Genomic DNA, 18539 nt, shown 5'->3' with positions numbered 1-18539 from the left:
GTCATTGGTAACGACAATAGTACTGCCGCACATTCAAAGTCATAAGTTGAAAATTTAAAATTAAATCATTGCTTGAGCCCCAGCACCTCTTTCATTATAAATTAAGCACTGGAGTTCAACCACTTATAGTTGTGCACTACTTTTAAATAGTTCAGATTGGCCCTGCTCTCCCCCTCTGCTCTGCCCCATATCTACCAGGCATCCAACCACACTGGGAAATCACATTAGTTGGATATTTCTGCTAAAGTGATCAGCAGTAAAAAAGTTAACATCTGTAGTCATCCGATGAAGTGAGCTGAAGCTCACGAAAGCTTATGCTCAAATAAATTTGTTAGTCTCTAAGGTGCCACAAGTCCTCCTTTTCTTTTTGTGAATACAGACTAACAGGGCTGCTACTCTGAAATCTGTAGTCATTGTTAGACTTCAGAATCATCCCCTCTTTGGGATGAATGGGAACAATTCACACCTTTCTTTGAGTTAATCTGTTTCAGGCTGTTTGTGGACTCTGGCAGACAGCAGAACATGTGTAAAATAGCCAGGTTTGGGGTTTTTTTGTTTTGTTTTTTTTTAAGTTACATTGTGGTTGTCCCATGGAAGTGACTTTATACAAATGGTTCTGTGTAGCTCCTTGTATATTGTCTCAATGATTTCCAGATCACATTTGCTGAATTTACATGCAAGACAAAGGTGGTTTTTTTTCTAACCCCGCTACCATGGGGCTAGCTTGAAATCTGATAGTTAAGCTACATTATTTTAATGGCTTGAGCACTTGACTAGGATTCTGGTGATTTGGGTTCTATTCTTGGCTCTGCTACTGGCCTGCTGGGTACTTGAGGCAAGACACTTCTCTTCCCTGTGCATCAGTTTCCCCATCTGTAAAATGGGAATAGTAATACTGACTGCCTTTGTAAAATGCACTGAGAGCTACTGAAGAAAAAACACACTATATAAGAGCTAGGTATTACTTTTTATTTGTGCACTATCAAGGTTCTACAGGCCAAAAACTGCCTTCAGTTACATTTATGTAATCCCATTGTCCCAAAAATCTAATGATCAGACCTTACTTACAAACAAGAATTGTACTGCTTTGCTTATACTGTTATACCAATAAAATAAAAACCAGCAGGATCTTATTAAAGGGGAAAAGGCAAAATAATACATTTATTGTGAATACAGAAAGAATCATAGTAAGCAGTTAGTTATAGCTATAACATTATATTCAATCTCATATTTATTCACACACACACACACACACACACACAGGTTCTGCAAGGTTGTTATCATAGTTACCAGCCTTAGAGTTGCTCATGCCAAGCCACTGGCCAGGTGACCTGGACATGAGGAGGGAGCAGGGCCTCGTCAGATGCACATCTGATGCTCCTGGAAGTTGGTTTGCAGAATCAGACCCCAAAGTTCTCACTTTCTAGAGTCCATTTTTATAGGAATTTCTTCCTATGCCAGTCTATGGGAATTGCTTCATCATGCTGTTGCTGAATCAATCAGCAGATGGCACATTCCTGATGGCTCCGTGCTGCCAGATGTTATCTTGTTCTTTGGTTCTCCCATTCTTGAGGCTGTTGGGTGGATTCCAGGTTGCCCTCTGGGGGTCCTCTGGTTATTTCCACTTGACGCCTTCTTCAGCTGATGGACACTGGATTCTTAGGCTGGCACCTCCCTGATCATTCAGTTATTATCCACACCAAATATCCATCCACATACATCTTCTATCTCTATTTTAAATCACAATTGTTAACAAAGCGAGATGAATACAACAAAAGGGCGGGGAGTCTCTGGGTGCTTTGAGTATTGCTTTGAGTTTCTCTCTGTGGTGAGTAGTTGTTGTTTACAAAGAATTGCTTTGAGAACAGACTCTGTCTTAGAATGTACTAACACAATTAGCAGCTTGCAAGTTTCACACACAGAGGGAGAGAAACAGTACCAAAAACCAAGAGACCTCTTAATTAGTAATACCCTTGAATTTAAACTATGGGGAATCAAACTCATTTGTGATTTTAATACAGAACTTCTTTAATATGATCCAACAATACTGGTATAGTTTAGGCAGTACAATCTCACTACTGTAGACAACTATATAGAAAAAGAGGTGTCTTTACCTATGTAGCTATTCCTGTTTGAGAAGGCACCTTTATACCAGTACAACTGCATTTGGCTTAGAGGCTGTACCAATTTAGCTATTTCAGTGGAAAAAAATCACACCCCTAACTGCAACAGTTATATTACTAAAATAATTGTGTGTAGACCAAATCTCATAGTCTTAGGCTGCCCATCTCTATAATATCTAGGTGCTACTATCAATAAACCCATGGTCATTGTCTATGCAACCTTATGCCCTCAGAGAAATGACACTGGTGTAAATGAGGGAATAATTTGAAGACAATAGGGTTGCAAAGATGATCTTGCAATTGGACCTTACATCTTCTTTATGTGGGGAAATTGACTAGCATAGCTATTGCAGAATAACTCCTGTATGGACACACTTCTCTGAAATAAAAGTGACTTTAGAAGCCGAGTAATTATTCCAGAAAAAAATCATTTTAATTCCAGAATAGAGTGTGCGTGCAGGAGAGTTTTTCCAGTATACTTAAATTATATCAGAATAGTTATTCTGGAATAGCTATGCTGGTCAATTTCCCCCATGTAGACAAGATTTAAGTTAATCTTGATAATGATTCAGCCAAAAGAGAATCCAGTTCTTTCCCTAACGCTGTGTGTCTGCTTCTGTCATCCTTGCATAACTGAAACTTGCTCTTGTCTAGGAGGCAACAGGTTGATTTTGAGTAGAATAGCAGAGTGGAAAGGCCTGTTTTTACATAGTCATTGTCCAGGGTGAAATTGTACTTTGTTATAGAACAATTTAAAACCCTGAACAGAGAAAATATCCCTGTAAATATGTATTCCATGGCAAATTCATTTCTCACCTACTGTCTACCATCACCCCAAACCTCTCAGTATTACTGCTGCCCAACTGTCTCCTTCTCTTTGAATATCTGGGTTTCAGATAAATGGCAGGTTATTTTCTCTCTTTATGGATTAGCATGGACTTTCCACTTTATTATTCTGCCTATGTTTCTTGTTATCTTGGTCCCCTTTATATTTTGTTTGTGTTGCTGTTGTCCACATAGCATTTATTATAATCAGTAGAAGACGTCCGACTGACAGCACTAATAGCTGAAATCTTTCATCAATACTAAGCTAAGAAAAAACAGAAAGAGGCTAACACCTTGGTAACAAGCAACAGCAGGCCACAGTTTCCCTTTGGAAACAGAGTACTCTTGTGTCACTGGCCTATTTTTCCCCACATGAATGCTTGAAAATATACTGCCACATATCCAGTAAAAGATGCCAAGCTCATAAGCGACTTGGTAATATTGTCACTTTCAAATCATCCTCAGAATCAACATACTACTCTGTACTGCACTAACTAGTAAATGAAAGTGTCATTTATGACATGTTCTGCTATTTAACTATGTCCTGCCAGCCTGCAGCTTCCAATCCTATATATTTATTTTCTACCCCCTACTTATCCAGCAGCAGCAGCATTAATGCATTCCTGAAGGCTTTGCTTCTGCAATGGAGTCAGCTCATTAAGCCTTCTCGGGTGATTCAGCACCACCACACCTGGGAAAGAAAGGGAAAATAAAGAAGTTCCAACTGTGTCCATCAGAACATCAATGCTTTGATGGGAAATCAGTCCCCAGAGCTTGTAAATGAAGAGTACATAAGCAGGAACCTGTGGAATTCACTACTGTAAAATGTCACTTATGCAAGTATGTTTACAAGTGCGTCAAAAGATATTGAAGAGCAATGATAGCATTTACAGACTGGCTTGCTATGTTACAAAGGCACAAAAACTGAGTGGCTTTTTTATTAGGGTTAAAAATATAGAATTCTGTAACTGAATAGGTTCACCATGAGACATGAGAGCTGCAGCTTCCCACTGGAGCATCAAATGGGAGCCACTGCATGAGTCTGAATAACCAGATAAGATTGACCAAACTTCAACCATATTGGCGTAGCAGAAGCACACAAAAAAAAAAAACCTTGTAAGTGTCGACTAAATAATTAACTGATTAGACAAGCTTAAAAAAGATCCCTTCATCAATTTCCCAGGCAACTGTAGGCCACTCTGAAGGACATGGTAATACTTTCTAGCCATAGGTAGCATGCAATAATTCCTTAGTACTTCCTGACTTAACAAGACAAATAATTTATTTAAAAAAAAAAACACAAAAAACCCAAAGGGGCTGCAAGAGCCAGAAAAGACAACTTGTGAAACATGTTAGTGTGCAGACCACATGCAGGGGAGGTCACATGAGTTTTCATTTAGCAGATGTCATGCTTTTCCTTTATTATAAAATTGTTCTTAATTTTACTATATTTAAACCTTATGATTGATTCCTTTCCTCTAGCAGTGTTCTAGGACATGTGTTATTAAGTTGCCTGCTTTCTGCACTTTCCTTTCACTTGTTTTGGGAACATATATGTCTACTTCACTATGGGCCTGATTCCCTATTTGAACTTCAGATCAGGCCCTATTTCTTTATACTCTTATGGAGTGGGTAAGATGTCTTTGAAACAGGTGGGTGAAATAGCCACCTTTCATTCAGTATAAATGTAAAAAGCAATTGAGCTCTATCATGGAATAGATAGTTGAAAATTAGGGCATCCACTGAAAACAAAGCCACATGCAGAGCTGGAGTAGGATTTAGCCAGGCAGCCCAAGGAGGAGTTCCACTGTGATTCAATAAACTCAAGGGCCAGGTATTGATTGGATCACAGTAGTGTGTCAGTGAGAGTGAAGCAGCAAGAACCATCATCACAGAAGAGGAGCAGAAAGCCAAGGAGACAGCTGAGCAAGTACTGAAAACTAAGTCTACACTAGGCGTTGAGGTCGAATTTAGCAGCATTAAATTGATGCACCCGTCCACATGACGAAGCCCTTTTTTTTTTTTTTTTTTTTTACTTAAAGGGCTCTTAAAATCGATTTCCTTACTCCACCCCGACAAGGGGATTAGCGCTGAAATCAGTTTTGCTGGGTCAAATTTGGGGTACTGTGGAAGCAGTTAGATGGTATTGGCCTCCGCGAGCTATCCCAGAGTGCTCCATTGTGACCGCTCTGGACAGCACTCTCAACTCAGATGCACTGAACAGGTAGACAGGAAAAGGACCACGAACTTTTCAATTTCAATTTCCTGTTTGTCCAGTGTGGCAAGCTGCAGGTGACCATGCAGAGCTCATCAGCAGAGGTGACCATGATGGAGTCCCAGAATCGCAAAAGAGCTCCAGCATGGAGCGAACGGAAGGTACGGGATCTGATCACTGTATGGGGAGAGGAATTTGTGCTATCAGAACTACGTTCCAGTTTTCAAAATGCCAAAACATTTGTGAAAGTCTCCCAGGGCATGAAGGACAGAGGCCATAACAGGGACCCGAAGCAGTGCCGCGTGAAACTTAAGGAGCTGAGGCAAGCCTACCAGAAAACCAGAGAGGCCAACGGCCGCTCCGGGTCAGAGCCCCAAACATGCCGCTTCTATGATGAGCTGCATGCCATTTTAGGGGGTTCGGCCACCACTACCCCAGCCATGTTGTTTGACTCCTTCAATGGACATGGAGGCAACACGGAAGCAGGTTTTGGGGACGAGAAAGACGATGATGATGAGGTTGTAGATAGCTCACAGCAAACAAGCAGAGAAACCAGTTTTCCCGATAGCCACGAACTGTTTCTCACCGTGGACCTGGAGCCAGTACCCCCCGAACCCACCAGGACCCGCCAAGCGGAGAAGGGACCTCTGGTGAGTGTACCTTTTAAAATACTATACAAGGTTTAAAAGCCAGCATGTTTAATGATTAATTTGCCCTGTCATTCATGGCTCTCCAGCATATACTCCCAAAGCCTTTGCAAAAGGTTTCTGGGGAGGGCAGCCTTATTCCATCCACCATGGTAGGACACTTTACCGCTCCAGGCCAGTAGCACATACTCGGGAATCATTGTAGAACAAAGCATTGAAGTGTATGTTTGCTGGCGTTCAAACAACATCCATTCTTTATCTCTCTGTGTTATCCTCAGGAGAGTGATATCATTCATGGTCACCTGTCCCCAAGGATAACTATAGGCATTTCAACATCCCCAATGGTTATTTTCTGGTCTGGGAAGAAAGTCCCTTCCTGCAGCTTTTGAAACAGACCAGAGTTCCTGAAGATGCGAGCGTCATGTACCTTTCCCGGCCATCCCACGTTGATGGTGGTGGAACATCCCTTGTGATCCACCAGTGCTTGCAGTACTATTGAAAAGTACCCCTTGTGGTTTATGTACTCGCTGGCTTGGTGCTCCGGTGCCAAGATAGGGATATGGGTTCTGTCTATGGCCCCACCACAGTTAGGGAATCCCATTGCAGAAAAGCCTTACACTATGACATGCACATTTCCCAGGGTCACTATCCATGATATCAGCAGATCTTTGATTGCGTTGGCTACTTGCATCACAGCAGCCCCCACAGTAAATTTGCCCATTCCAAATTGATTCCCGACTGACCGGTAGCTGTCTGGCGTTGCAAGCTTCCACAGGGCTATTGCCACTCGCTTCTCAACTGTGAGGGCTGCTCTCATCTTGGTATTCTTGCGCCTCAGGGCAGGGAAAAACAAGTCACAAAGTTCCATGAAAGTGCCCTTACGCATGCGAAAGTTTCACAGCCACTGGGAATCATCCCAGACCTGCAACACTATGCGGTCCCACCAGTCTGTGCTTGTTTTCCGGGCCCAGAATCGGCATTCCACCACATGAACCTGCCCCATTAGCACCATGATGCCCACATTGCCAGGGCACGTGCTCTGAGAGAAGTCTGTGTCCATGTCCTCATCACTCTCGTAACCACACTGACGTCGCCTACTCGCCCGGTTTCGCTTTGCCAGGTTCTGGTGCTGCATATACTGCTGGATAATGTGTGTGGCGTTTAATGTGCTCCTAATTTCCAAAGTGATCTGAGCGGGCTCCATGCTTGCCGCGGTATGGTGTCTGCACAGAAAAAAGGCGCGGAACAATTGTCTGCTGTTGCCCTGACGGAGGGAGGGGCGACTGATGACATGGCTTACAGGGTTGGCTTACAAGGAATTAAAATCAACAAAGGGGGTGGCTTTGCAAGAAACTGAATGGCCGCCTCAAGGATAGAACTCAAAACCTCAAGGATAGAACTCAAAACTGGGTTTAGCAGGCCGTTGATTTCACAGAGGGAGGGAGGGAGGAGAAAATGAATACAAAACAAATCTGGTCTATTTCTTGTTTTGAGCCACTTCACCTATCTTTATACATCTTGCTGGCAGCACACTGAGCAGTACGACCACTAGCCATCGTCACCTCCTGGGTGCTCGGCAGAAGACGATGCAGTACGACTGCTGGCCATCATCTTCTGCTAGCTACAGATTAAAAGACAGTGCACTGCCGGTAGGACTCAATTGCCATGAGACGAAACAAGGGAAATGACCTGGCTGAATCACTCCCATGTTTGCCCAGTTAAAAGAGCACCCAGGACTAAGTCAGTGACGGCTACCAGTCATATTGCACTGTCTGCTGCCAAAAGGCAATAAACTGCTGCTGTGTAGCCATGCAGTACCACGTCCGCCAGCACCCAGGAGACATACGGTGACAGCTGAGCGGACTCTATGCTTGCCGTGGTATGGCGTCTGTACAGGTAACTCAAGAAAAAACGCGCCAAACGATTGTCTGCCCTTGCTTTTACAGAGGGAGGGAGGGAACGGGGGGCCTGACGATATGTACCCAGAACCACCCACGACAATGTTTTAGCTCCATCAGGCACTGGGATTTCTCCCCAGAATTCAAATGGACGGTGGAGACTGCGGGAACTGTGGGATAGTTACCCAGAATGCAAAGCTCCAGAAGTCGACTGTTGCCTCGGTACTGTGGACACAGTCCGCCGACTACATGCACTTAGAGCATTTGTGTGGGGACACACACACTCGACTGTATAAAAACGCTTTCTACAAAACTGACTTCTATAAATTCGACCTAATTTTGTAGTGTAGACATACCCTTAGAAAAGGCCTAGAGAGCTATTCAGACTGAGTGCTGGCTGAAAGAGGCTTGGAACTGTGAGAAAAGAAACTCCCCTGTTGCTTGATTTCCCCCTATGTTGAGGGAAACAGGATTTTGTTATTCTTTATAAATAAACAGGATTGCCACAACGAACTCAGCTCCATCATCAGTTTCCCCTCCTCATTGAAACAACCCCCAGGACTCCCAATCTTGGCTAACCACTGGTCTAAACAGGGTAACTATATTGTGCATCTGCCCTGCCATAAATAGTAAAAAATATTCAGATGTATTCATTTTCACCTTTTTCCTTTGGCCAGAGAAACATCAATAGTTTAACAGCGACTATAAAGATAATTCACTACATCAGAGTTTAGATGCGATACCTTCTACTAGCAATGCATTTCTCCTGGCTTGGGTTTACTTATATTGATCCTGACTCATGTATTTTACCCTCTTTGGTATTTTAAAGGAGCCAGAGTTTTTGGTTACAGATATAATATTGCAATTTCAGGCTCTTTTTTAAAAAATAAATGAGTACCAAAAGTTAGGCACCTGAAGTCACTTGTTTTTTTTAAAATTTGAACATTTTAGCCGTTGTTTCCAAATAACTGTTTGGCAAAGTTTTTGGAAGAGTCAATGGCAGCAGGGTGACTAGTCTCGACCTTCATGAGAATTCATGGTTTGAAAGAAACTGTCCCTTCAGGCTTTTAGATCAGGCCACAGTTCTTGGTTGTTAAATAAGAGTTTAGAGGAGCAATTTTCAAGTGGGATTCTTGAGCTGCAAGTCAAGCATCAAGGCTAGCGATGGCTCTTGCAGAGTCCATACTATCTATTCATCACTCTGTTCACTCAACCTGGTCCCAAGAAAATCAAGTGAAGAACTGATCAGTGGAGTGCTCTTTAATCTGAAACACATCTGTATCAATCCGAATGGGGAACACTGAGCAAACATTGCAAAGGTCTGACTGGAAGACTCCTACCACATAGTAGATGCTACCATAAACAAATAATAAACAGTGGTGCTTCAATACAGATAAGCTATGGTTTGGTCTTGCCTTGCCTCAAAAATGAGATTTTTTCCATTGCTTAAGGGGGCCAACGATTTGGCTCATTCCTCCAGGACAGATTGGAAGAGGCCCTGGAGGTTTTTCGCCTTCCTCTGTAGCATGGGGCACGGGTTCACTTGCTGGAGGATTCTCTGCTCCTTGAAGTCTTTAAACCATAATTTGAGGACTTCAATAGCTCAGACATAGATGAGAGGTTTTTCGCAGGAGTGGGTGGGTGAGATTCTGTAGCCTGCGTTGCGCAGGAGGTTAGACTAGATGATCATAATGGTCCCTTCTGATCTTAGTATCTATGAATCTTCAGCACCGGTATAGCACAGTTCAGGAACATGGGCAAAATTGTTTGGCTCCACTACACTGCAAGACCAAACAACATTTTAATAATGTCGGTCAGAACATGTTAGCACATGTTCCCCGCAAATAATGATAATGTTTCATCTCTGCCCTTGCAAATTTCCATCTCTCCATTGCTGTGCAGCACTCCCACAAAACTGCTGCGTGTTCCTTTACCTTTCTCTGACGCCTTTTCCTTTTTGCCCATCTATGGCTGTTGTCCAGTTCTAGTAAATGCAAAAATACCCAAACAGGCACATGCTGTTTGATGGGGCACTATCAGCTCCACTAAATGGTTCTGCTTTTGGCAGATCTTCAAAGATCTTTCTCTGATTCACTAGATGTTGTCAGGCTCTGGCACCAGGATTTTCATTTTCTTTGAATGTGTATCTGCACCAACACCTCCTGTGTGATTTACAAACAAGAAAGGCAGCACATCTGCTGGGAGGAAGTCTCACCCGATGTCCTTGCCATTGTGTGAAGTGTTGCTGGAAAAGTGCACAGCCTGAAAATGGGGCAGCATTGGTCAGAGCAGGGATATGGTCAGTACCTCCTGGGGTGAACTCACCCAGCACATTTTCCTCAGAAGCCTATGCTGACAGAGATCCTAAACAATCCCTTATAGAAACTAAAGCTGCTCTCCAATCCTGACTCTCTCCAGGTTTGGGACATGGACCCTCCACACACAACCAGCCTTGCTGGAGGGGTACAATTTGACATCTCAAATGAGCCCAAATTATCTGATTGAGAATAGGCCGGCACGCCTGTAAAAGCATGGACCGTACTTAAGGTCACACACCAACCCTAGGGCTTGTTTTTGTGAAGAAATTGCATCAGTTTAATTTAAATCAGTTTTTAAAACACTGCAAACCTCTCTGTGGACACTTATTTCCAGTTAAGAGGGGATTTATACAGTATAGGGAAAGTCAATTGGGAGCAGGTTTAAGATAACCTTAAAATAACCCTCTTAAACTCTGGAAAAAGAGTGTCCACACAAGGGTTTGCACTGCTTTGACTAAATTGATTTAAAAATGGATTTAAATTAAACCATAAACTTCCCATATAGAAAAGGCCTTAAGTAAACCTCAACCTTTTCTAGGTGTGAAAGAGTTGACTCACTCCTGGCACACCCCCTCAGAGTGAGATTTATTGTTATAACAGCACTTTCCTCCAGCACTTTCTGAAAACAGCCACTCTGGCCCTGGCAGTGGTCTGCCTCTTTTCATGATTCCACCCCCCTAGCCATGTGACCTTTAGTTCCACCCTTTCCAAGGTAAACAAGAAGTACAATACATTAAATTCAAATTAACATACCTCTTCACTCCTTCCTAGGCTGGATCCTCTGCAGACTCTTCACCCCTTCTGAAAAAAAGAACAGGAGTACTTGTGGCACCCTAGAGACTAACAAATTTATTAGAGCATAAGCTTCATGTCAGATTTGTGTCCATTTATTCTTTTGCGTAGAAACTGTCCCTCACTCTCACAGATCTTGGGAGACAGACCAGTCCACACTTACAGACGATCCCCCAACCTGAAGCAAATACTCTCCAGCAACCACACACCAAAAACACCCACCCAGGAACCTATCCTTGCAACAAAGCCCAATGCCAACTCTGTCCACATATTTATTCAAGTGACACCATCATAGGACCTAATTACACTAGCCACACCATCAGGGGCTCGTTCACCTGCACATCTACCAATGTGATATATGCCATCATGTGCCAGCAATGCCCCTCTGCCATGTACATTGGCCAAACCGGACAGTCTCTACGCAAAAGAATAAATGGACACAAATCTGACATCAAGAATCATAACATTCAAAAACTGGTAGGAGAACACTTCAACCTCTGTGGCCACTCAGTAAAAGATTTAAGGGTGGCAATTTTGCAACAGAAAAGCTTCCAAAACAGACTCCAACGAGAAACTGCTGAGCTTGAATTAATATGCAAACTAGATACCATTAACTTGGGTTTGAATAGAGACTTGGAGTGGCTGGGATATTACACATATTGAATCTATTTCCCTAAGTTAAATATCCTCACACCTTCTTGTCAACTGTCTAAATGGGCCATCTTGATTATTACTATAAAATTTTTTTCTCCGGCTGATAATAGCTCATCTTAACTAATTAGCCTCTTACAGTTTGTATGGCAACTTCCACCTTCTCTGTATGTATGTATATATCTATATCTATATATATCTATATATATCTTCTTACTATATGTTCCATTCTATGCATCTGATGAAGTGGACTGTAGCCCACAAAAGCTTATGCTCTAATAAATTTATTAGTATCTAAGGTGCCACAAGTACTTCTGTTCTTTTTGCGGATACAGACTAACACTGCTGCTACTCTGAAATGACCCCTTCTGAAAAAAGAAAAGGAGGACTTGTGGCACCTTAGAGACTAACAAATTTATTTGAGCATAAGCTTTCGTGAGCTACAGCCCACTTCATCGGATGCCCCTTCTGAGGCTTTGCAGGGTTGTCCTTCCACTTTTGTGCAGAACAAGACGTCCCTGGGCTTCCTCCCTGGATGCCCAGTTCCAGTCTCAGTAGTCCTTCTCCCCATCATGTCAGGGTGTTTCTGTTATGTAAAGCCTCCGCTCAAATGCGATTGTAAGATTTGTAACTTGTATCATTAAGTTCTGCAACCTTGTTGCAGACTTTGTAACTTCAGTTACTGTTAGCATAGCCTTTTAAGTTTTTTAACCTTTGCAAGCTCTGTAACCTTTTCAAGTTACCACTTGTATGAACTGCCAAGCTTTGTAATATCCCATCACACAATCAGAGAGAGTGTGTGTGTGTATGGAAGATAAGGAGGTGTGAACGAGGGAGTGTATGTGGGACTTCAAGGAGAAAAGAGCCCAGAGCCAGGTGTGTCTGATATAATCTGCCCTGAGAAGGCAATCACGGAATGCTGTAAAGAAAAGATGCATGAAAGGAACAGGGACTGGGAATGCTTTTCGGTGACGGACACAGAAGAAAAACTCAGTGTACATGACAGGAGCACCCAGTTCCAAAGTAAAAGGAAGCAGCCACGCACACAAGCTGCTGCTCCTTGACCTGCTCACTAGCCCAGATCCGTGACTGCAGGCAGACACACCAAATCTACCACGCTTCAACTCCTTGGCTTCCCATGCTGTCTTCGGTAACCCTCCACCTGTGTAAGTGTGTGGGTACATGGGGGTATGAATGCGGTGAATGTGAATATGAATGTGGCGTGTAAATAAGCTCCTTCCCTTTTCTGTCTGTCTAACAGTGGCATTGTAATAAAATTAATACAAGTGTGACCCTGAGTTGGTTTTTAGGGGAACAGAGGTAACAGTTTCCACATCACCTTTCCCAGCAGCTAGTAGGGGAGCTCAGTCCCTCCTTCTCTTCTGGGTTCCACTACAGGGACCCTGTGATGAGCACCTAAGGTCTGCTACCTCAGACTGCTCATTGCCTTTCTGCATTTCTTCTTACCTTGGCCTTCCTTCATGTCCTTTTCCACATCCCCTCTCTGAGCTTACTGTATATCTGCCTCACTCTCTAGGCCTTTCCACCATTCTCTAGCAGCCAGACTACAGAGTTCTTTCACCTAGTACTCCCTTCTCATTTGGGCTTCCTCACCACCCAGCTCCTCCTCCAGCTGGGCTTCATCTACATTTGTGCCTGGGTCACCCCCCAGATGCCTTAACTGGGTTCTCCATCTCCAGTTAACCCTTTTAGTGCCAGGCCTGATGGCCATGAGGCTTTAAGCCATTTAGAATATATATGGTCCATTATTTCCTCCATTCTCTAGCAGCCAGACTACAGAGTTCTTTCTCCTAGTACTCCCCTCTCATCTGGGCTTCCTCACCACCCAGCTCCTCCTCCATATAGGATATATATATATATGCTGCTACAGGGTCCCAGTTATGTAATGCGCTGTGGTGGGAGTTCATCCTTACTTTGATGCTTTCCCATAGCTGGCTCTGACTTTTGGTATGGAATGGACTTGTATGTTTGCATTCGTTTCTCTCCTGAAGTCAGTAGTAACAATAGTAATATTTATTCAAATGTCTTTCTCATCACATTGTGATGTTTTTGCATATTCCTCGAAAAATGAATAAAGAAAAAAAGATATTGATGAAAAAGGTGTGCCAAAATGGAGCATATCTGGTTAATTTTTTAAAACTCTTATCAATCCACTGAATCACTAGGGGCTAGTTTATGGCATTTATACCACATCCCTGTGGAGATGGTGGAGGAATGAAGAACACACCATCCCAGCAAGAATACTGGAGAACTTGTGCCTGTCTGAACCACAATCTTTCTGGAGCTGCGTTAATGCGAGGGAGATATGCATAATTTGTTCCATCCATTAGGAGCAGATTATTCTCTCTAGTGCATTGATTCTGGAAGAAGGAATGCAAAGACTATGAGCCAGCGGGCCTTGGGAGGCTTCTTGATTGCCTTTCTGCCCCTGCTTGGCCATGTAAAGGCCTCTTTCAAGCTGTTCTCTAACAATCTATTTGTAGCTTATATCTGCCCTTTGCTGCTAGAGCTTATTGTTCCCATACCAAATGGGATTTCTAGTGATAATCTTCCCTCTCTCACCATTGGTATTTTGTGAAACTCATTGCACAATTCTAATAGACAGAGATTAATGTGCTTTTCCTACCAACAGAGGGCAGATGCAGACAGTGAAGGAAAGTGGCTTGTCCTTAAATGCCTTTACATCGTCCTTTCAGATTCCTTCACACTAATTTTCATGATAAAGCAGGGAAACAACGTCTGGGCTGGGCTGTCTCTAGTTTATATTAGTTTAATAAAGGAATTGTAACTAGGTCAGTATAAAATGTGGATGTCCTGAATTTTGTCTGTCACATCATTGTTTTGCAGCTTTTAGAAAAAGAGGCAAGAGAAAAAGGCAGTACAAACTGGCTTGGATCAAGACCTAAGCCAGGTTCAGACTTAACACAGCATCCTGGCATGAAGTGAGGCCCTATGCAAATGTACGTGGGGTCCAGTCTCTCTTCCTCTATTTGGGTGAATTCCCCTATCTCCATGTATCCGCTGACCCACAGATTGGCAACAACCTCACCTGTTTGTGAGGTTGCATAGTCTCTGATGTCTCTCCTACAAGGGCCAGGACCCTCGAATATGGAGATGAAGAGTAGCTACTCAAGCTGATGCAGGGAGCAGTAAGGAATTTGTCTGCTGACAAATGTTAGCACACTTCAGAATTATCATTTCAGGAATCCTGCTTACCTAGGTATGTCTACACTTAAACCACTACAGCCACACAGCTGCTGCTGCACTGCTATACCACTTCCGCGTACACACTACCTATGTCGACAGGAGGGGCTATCCCCTCGGCGTAGGTAATTCACCTCCCTGAAAGGTGGTAGCTAGGTCAATGGAAAAATTCTTCTGTTGACCTAGAGCTGTCTACACCTGGGATAGCTACATCTCACAGGGGGGTGGATTTTTCACACGCCGAGAGCCATAGCTGCACTGATGTAAGTTTCCAATGTGGACAAGCCCTTTGGGAGACATCACTGCATCAGTTACACCTTAGGTTTTGAAAGTTTTTCTCATCACTATAACAGCTAGAGAGTGAGACTTAGGGCTGGTCTTCACTAGCAAACTAGATTGACCCAGCTATGTCGCTCAGACATGTGAAAAATCCTCACCCCTGAGAAATGTAGTTAAGCTGACCTGAGTTCCCATGCTAGGTTGACAGTGGAATTCTTCCATTGACCTAACTACCAGCTCTCAGAGAGGTAGTTTTACTACAAAAAGAAAAGGAATACTTGTGGCACCTTAGAGACTACAGTGACAGGAGAACCCCTCTGGTTGTAGTGTCTACAATGAAGTGCTACAGCAGTGCAGTTGCAACTCTGCAGCTGTGCCACTGTCGAGTTTTAAGTGCAGGCATAGCCATACTGTTTTAAATTAAAATTTAGATTCTGGAGTAACAGATAGCACCCTAAAAAAAAGAAAAGAAAAGAAAAGAATATTCACTCATAGAGCTGATATGATTTGACCTAGTTCAAGTCCTGATCTTTGCCTCCCAGAGATGTTGTAAAGGATAAGGGTAAATTCACTGATGTTTGTAAAACACTTTAAGAATTCAAAAATATTAGTGATGGCTGCAATCTGTTTCCTAGATGATGATGATTTATTTGGATTGTAGAAGCACAGAGGGGACCCAGTCAAGGATCAGGTGAGGTTTTTCGTAGGAGTGGGTGGGTGAGATTCTGTGGCCTGCGCTGTGCAGGAGGTCGGACTAGATGATCAGAATGGTCCCTGCTGACCTTAGTATCTATGAATCAGGGCCCCATTGTGCTTAGGCACTGTACAAACACAGAACAACAAAGATGGTCCTTATATATTTGCCTGGCCTTACAGCTAGAACTTTGACAGATATTAGATCTGTCATAATGGATGGATTCTAGGAAGTATGTAGATGAAATATTATGGCCCTTAAATTATGGTTCCAGGTTTGGTTAACTTAACTACCCTAGGTTGCCCATCAATTGAGTCTATAGCTAAGATGATATACATAAGAAAAGTAATTTGATAAGCGAAATTTTCAAAAAGGCCTACACTGGGTATCTAAATAAAGACAATGGTGTTCATAGGTCACTGAAATATTTATGATGTGTAAGTGGTGTGCTATGTACAAATGTCCTGTGTATATTTTAAAGCGTCCTCTGCAAAGTAATTTTGTACAGTGTCCCTTGTAAAAGTAAAAGACATTTTGTAAAAATGCAGTTCAGATGTTTGCAAGATTATGCTGTTTACATTTTTTATGAACCCTCGATCAGTACATTGAAAAATATAGCTCAGATATATCCTGCTAGGCTACTGTGGGTTTAAGCAATTCAGCAGAATGACCTATCCTCTCAGTCAGACAGAAGCCAAACTATTTATTGGTTTCAGAGTAGCGGCTGTGTTAGTCTGTATTCGCAAAAAGAAAAGAGTACTTGTGGCACCTTAGAGACTAACAAATTTATTTGAGCATAAGCTTTCGTGAGCTACATCTGATGCAGTGAGTTGTAGCTGAAGTGAGCTGTAGCTCACGAAAGCTTATGCTCTAATAAATTTGTTAGCCTCTAAGGTGCCACAAGTCCTCCTTTTCTTTTTGTGAAACTATTTATTGGTCATTTTTGGCTAACCCCTGTGTAATATTAGGAAATTTGGCCAGAAAACTAAAATACTCTGTCCTTCAGGTCAATGCTTTGAAAGCTCAGGAGGGAAAGAACTGCAACCTAGCATGCCAAATTAACACAATCTCTCTATAAGCATGAGGTAAGTAATCCCCACAGCAGCCCAGTGAGGGAGGTAAATAAGTCATGGAAGTAAATCATCCAGGGGATAAAACAGAAAAGCAGTAGAGGTAGTAGGGCTCAACATTAGACAATATTTGTATGTGCCTATTACCTGGAACGCAGACGATGGCAGTGAAGAGGAGATAGGGGGCGAAGAAGAGGGAAGTGCTGATCCCCCTTGAGGAAGGTCCTCCCTGGGGTGAAAGGAGAAAAGAAGCGAAGCAGTGGCACAGAGGGGGAGGCGGTGGCCGCTGGAGCCATGTTGGGGGGGGGGTGCTGAAAGCCAGCGAACACAGCTGGTTCTGATGGAAGGCATGTTGGGGGGGGGTGCTGAAAGCCAGCGAACACAGCTGGTTCTGATGGAAGGCATGTTGGGGGGGGGGGGGTGCTGAAAGCCAGCGAACACAGCTGGTTCTGATGGAAGGCAGGTTGGGGGGGTGCTGAAAGCCAGCCAACACAGCTGGTTCTGATGGAAGGCAGGTTGGGGGGGGGGTGCTGAAAGCCAGCCTACACAGCTGGTTCTGATGGAAGGCAGGTTGGGGGGGGGGGTGCTGAAAGCCAGCCTACACAGCTGGTTCTGATGGAAGGCAGGTTGGGGGGGGGTGCTGAAAGCCAGCCTACACAGCTGGTTCTGATGGAAGGCAGGTTGGGGGGGGGGCTGAAAGCCAGCGAACACAGCTGGTTCTGATGGAAGGCAGGTTGGGGGGGGTGCTGAAAGCCAGCCTACACAGCTGGTTCTGATGGAAGGCAGGTTGGGGGGGGTGCTGAAAGCCAGCCTACACAGCTGGTTCTGATGGAAGGCAGGTTGGGGGGGGGGTGCTGAAAGCCAGCCTACACAGCTGGTTCTGATGGAAGGCATGTTGGGGGGGGGGGGTGCTGAAAGCCAGCCTACACAGCTGGTTCTGATGGAAGGCAGGTTGGGGGGGGGTGCTGAAAGCCAGCCTACACAGCTGGTTCTGATGGAAGGCATGTTGGGGGGGGGGGGTGCTGAAAGCCAGCCTACACAGCTGGTTCTGATGGAAGGCATGTTGGGGGGGGGTGCTGAAAGCCAGCGAACACAGCTGGTTCTGATGGAAGGCAGGTTGGGGGGGGTGCTGAAAGCCAGCGAACACAGCTGGTTCTGATGGAAGGCAGGTTGGGGGGGGTGCTGAAAGCCAGCCTACACAGCTGGTTCTGATGGAAGGCAGGTTGGGGGGGTGCTGAAAGCCAGCCTACACAGCTGGTTCTGATGGAAGGCATGTTGGGGGGGGGGGTGCTGAAAGCCAGCCTACACAGCTGGTTCTGATGGAAGGCAGGTTGGGGGGGGGTGCTGAAAGCCAGCCTACACAGCTGGTTCTGATGGAAGGCATGTTGGGGGGGGGGGTGCTGAAAACCAGCCTACACAGCTGGTTCTGATGGAAGGCATGTTGGGGGGGGGTGCTGAAAGCCAGCGAACACAGCTGGTTCTGATGGAAGGCAGGTTGGGGGGGGGTGCTGAAAGCCAGCCTACACAGCTGGTTCTGATGGAAGGCATGTTGGGGGGGGGGGTGCTGAAAGCCAGCGAACACAGCTGGTTCTGATGGAAGGCAGGTTGGGGGGGGTGCTGAAAGCCAGCCTACACAGCTGGTTCTGATGGAGGCGGGGGGGGGTGCTGAAAGCCAGCCTACACAGCTGGTTCTGATGGAAGGCATGTTGGGGGGGGGGTGCTGAAAGCCAGCGAACACAGCTGGTTCTGATGGAAGGCAGGTGGGGGGGGTGCTGAAAGCCAGCCTACACAGCTGGTTCTGA

At 44.4% G+C, this 18539-nt stretch overlaps 1 long non-coding RNA gene across 1 annotated transcript in view; it reads right to left on the bottom strand.

Annotated features, from left to right (window-relative positions):
• Positions 1-1668: 1668 nt before the first annotated feature.
• LOC119854996 overlaps positions 1669-18539 on the bottom strand; it is a 31752-nt gene continuing 14881 nt past the window's right edge. Inside the window, exons 4-5 of the long non-coding RNA XR_005292721.2 lie at positions 10780-10827; positions 1669-3639 (exon numbers count right to left, since the gene is read on the bottom strand). This is a non-coding gene — a long non-coding RNA (uncharacterized LOC119854996). The remainder of the gene's footprint in view (positions 3640-10779; positions 10828-18539) is intronic.

Source organism: Dermochelys coriacea, chromosome 4, assembly GCF_009764565.3.
Source record: "Dermochelys coriacea isolate rDerCor1 chromosome 4, rDerCor1.pri.v4, whole genome shotgun sequence".
NCBI classification, from domain to species: domain Eukaryota; kingdom Metazoa; phylum Chordata; order Testudines; family Dermochelyidae; genus Dermochelys; species Dermochelys coriacea.
Note: the sequence above shows the minus strand (reverse complement) of the source record. Positions and strands in the feature narration are given on the sequence as shown.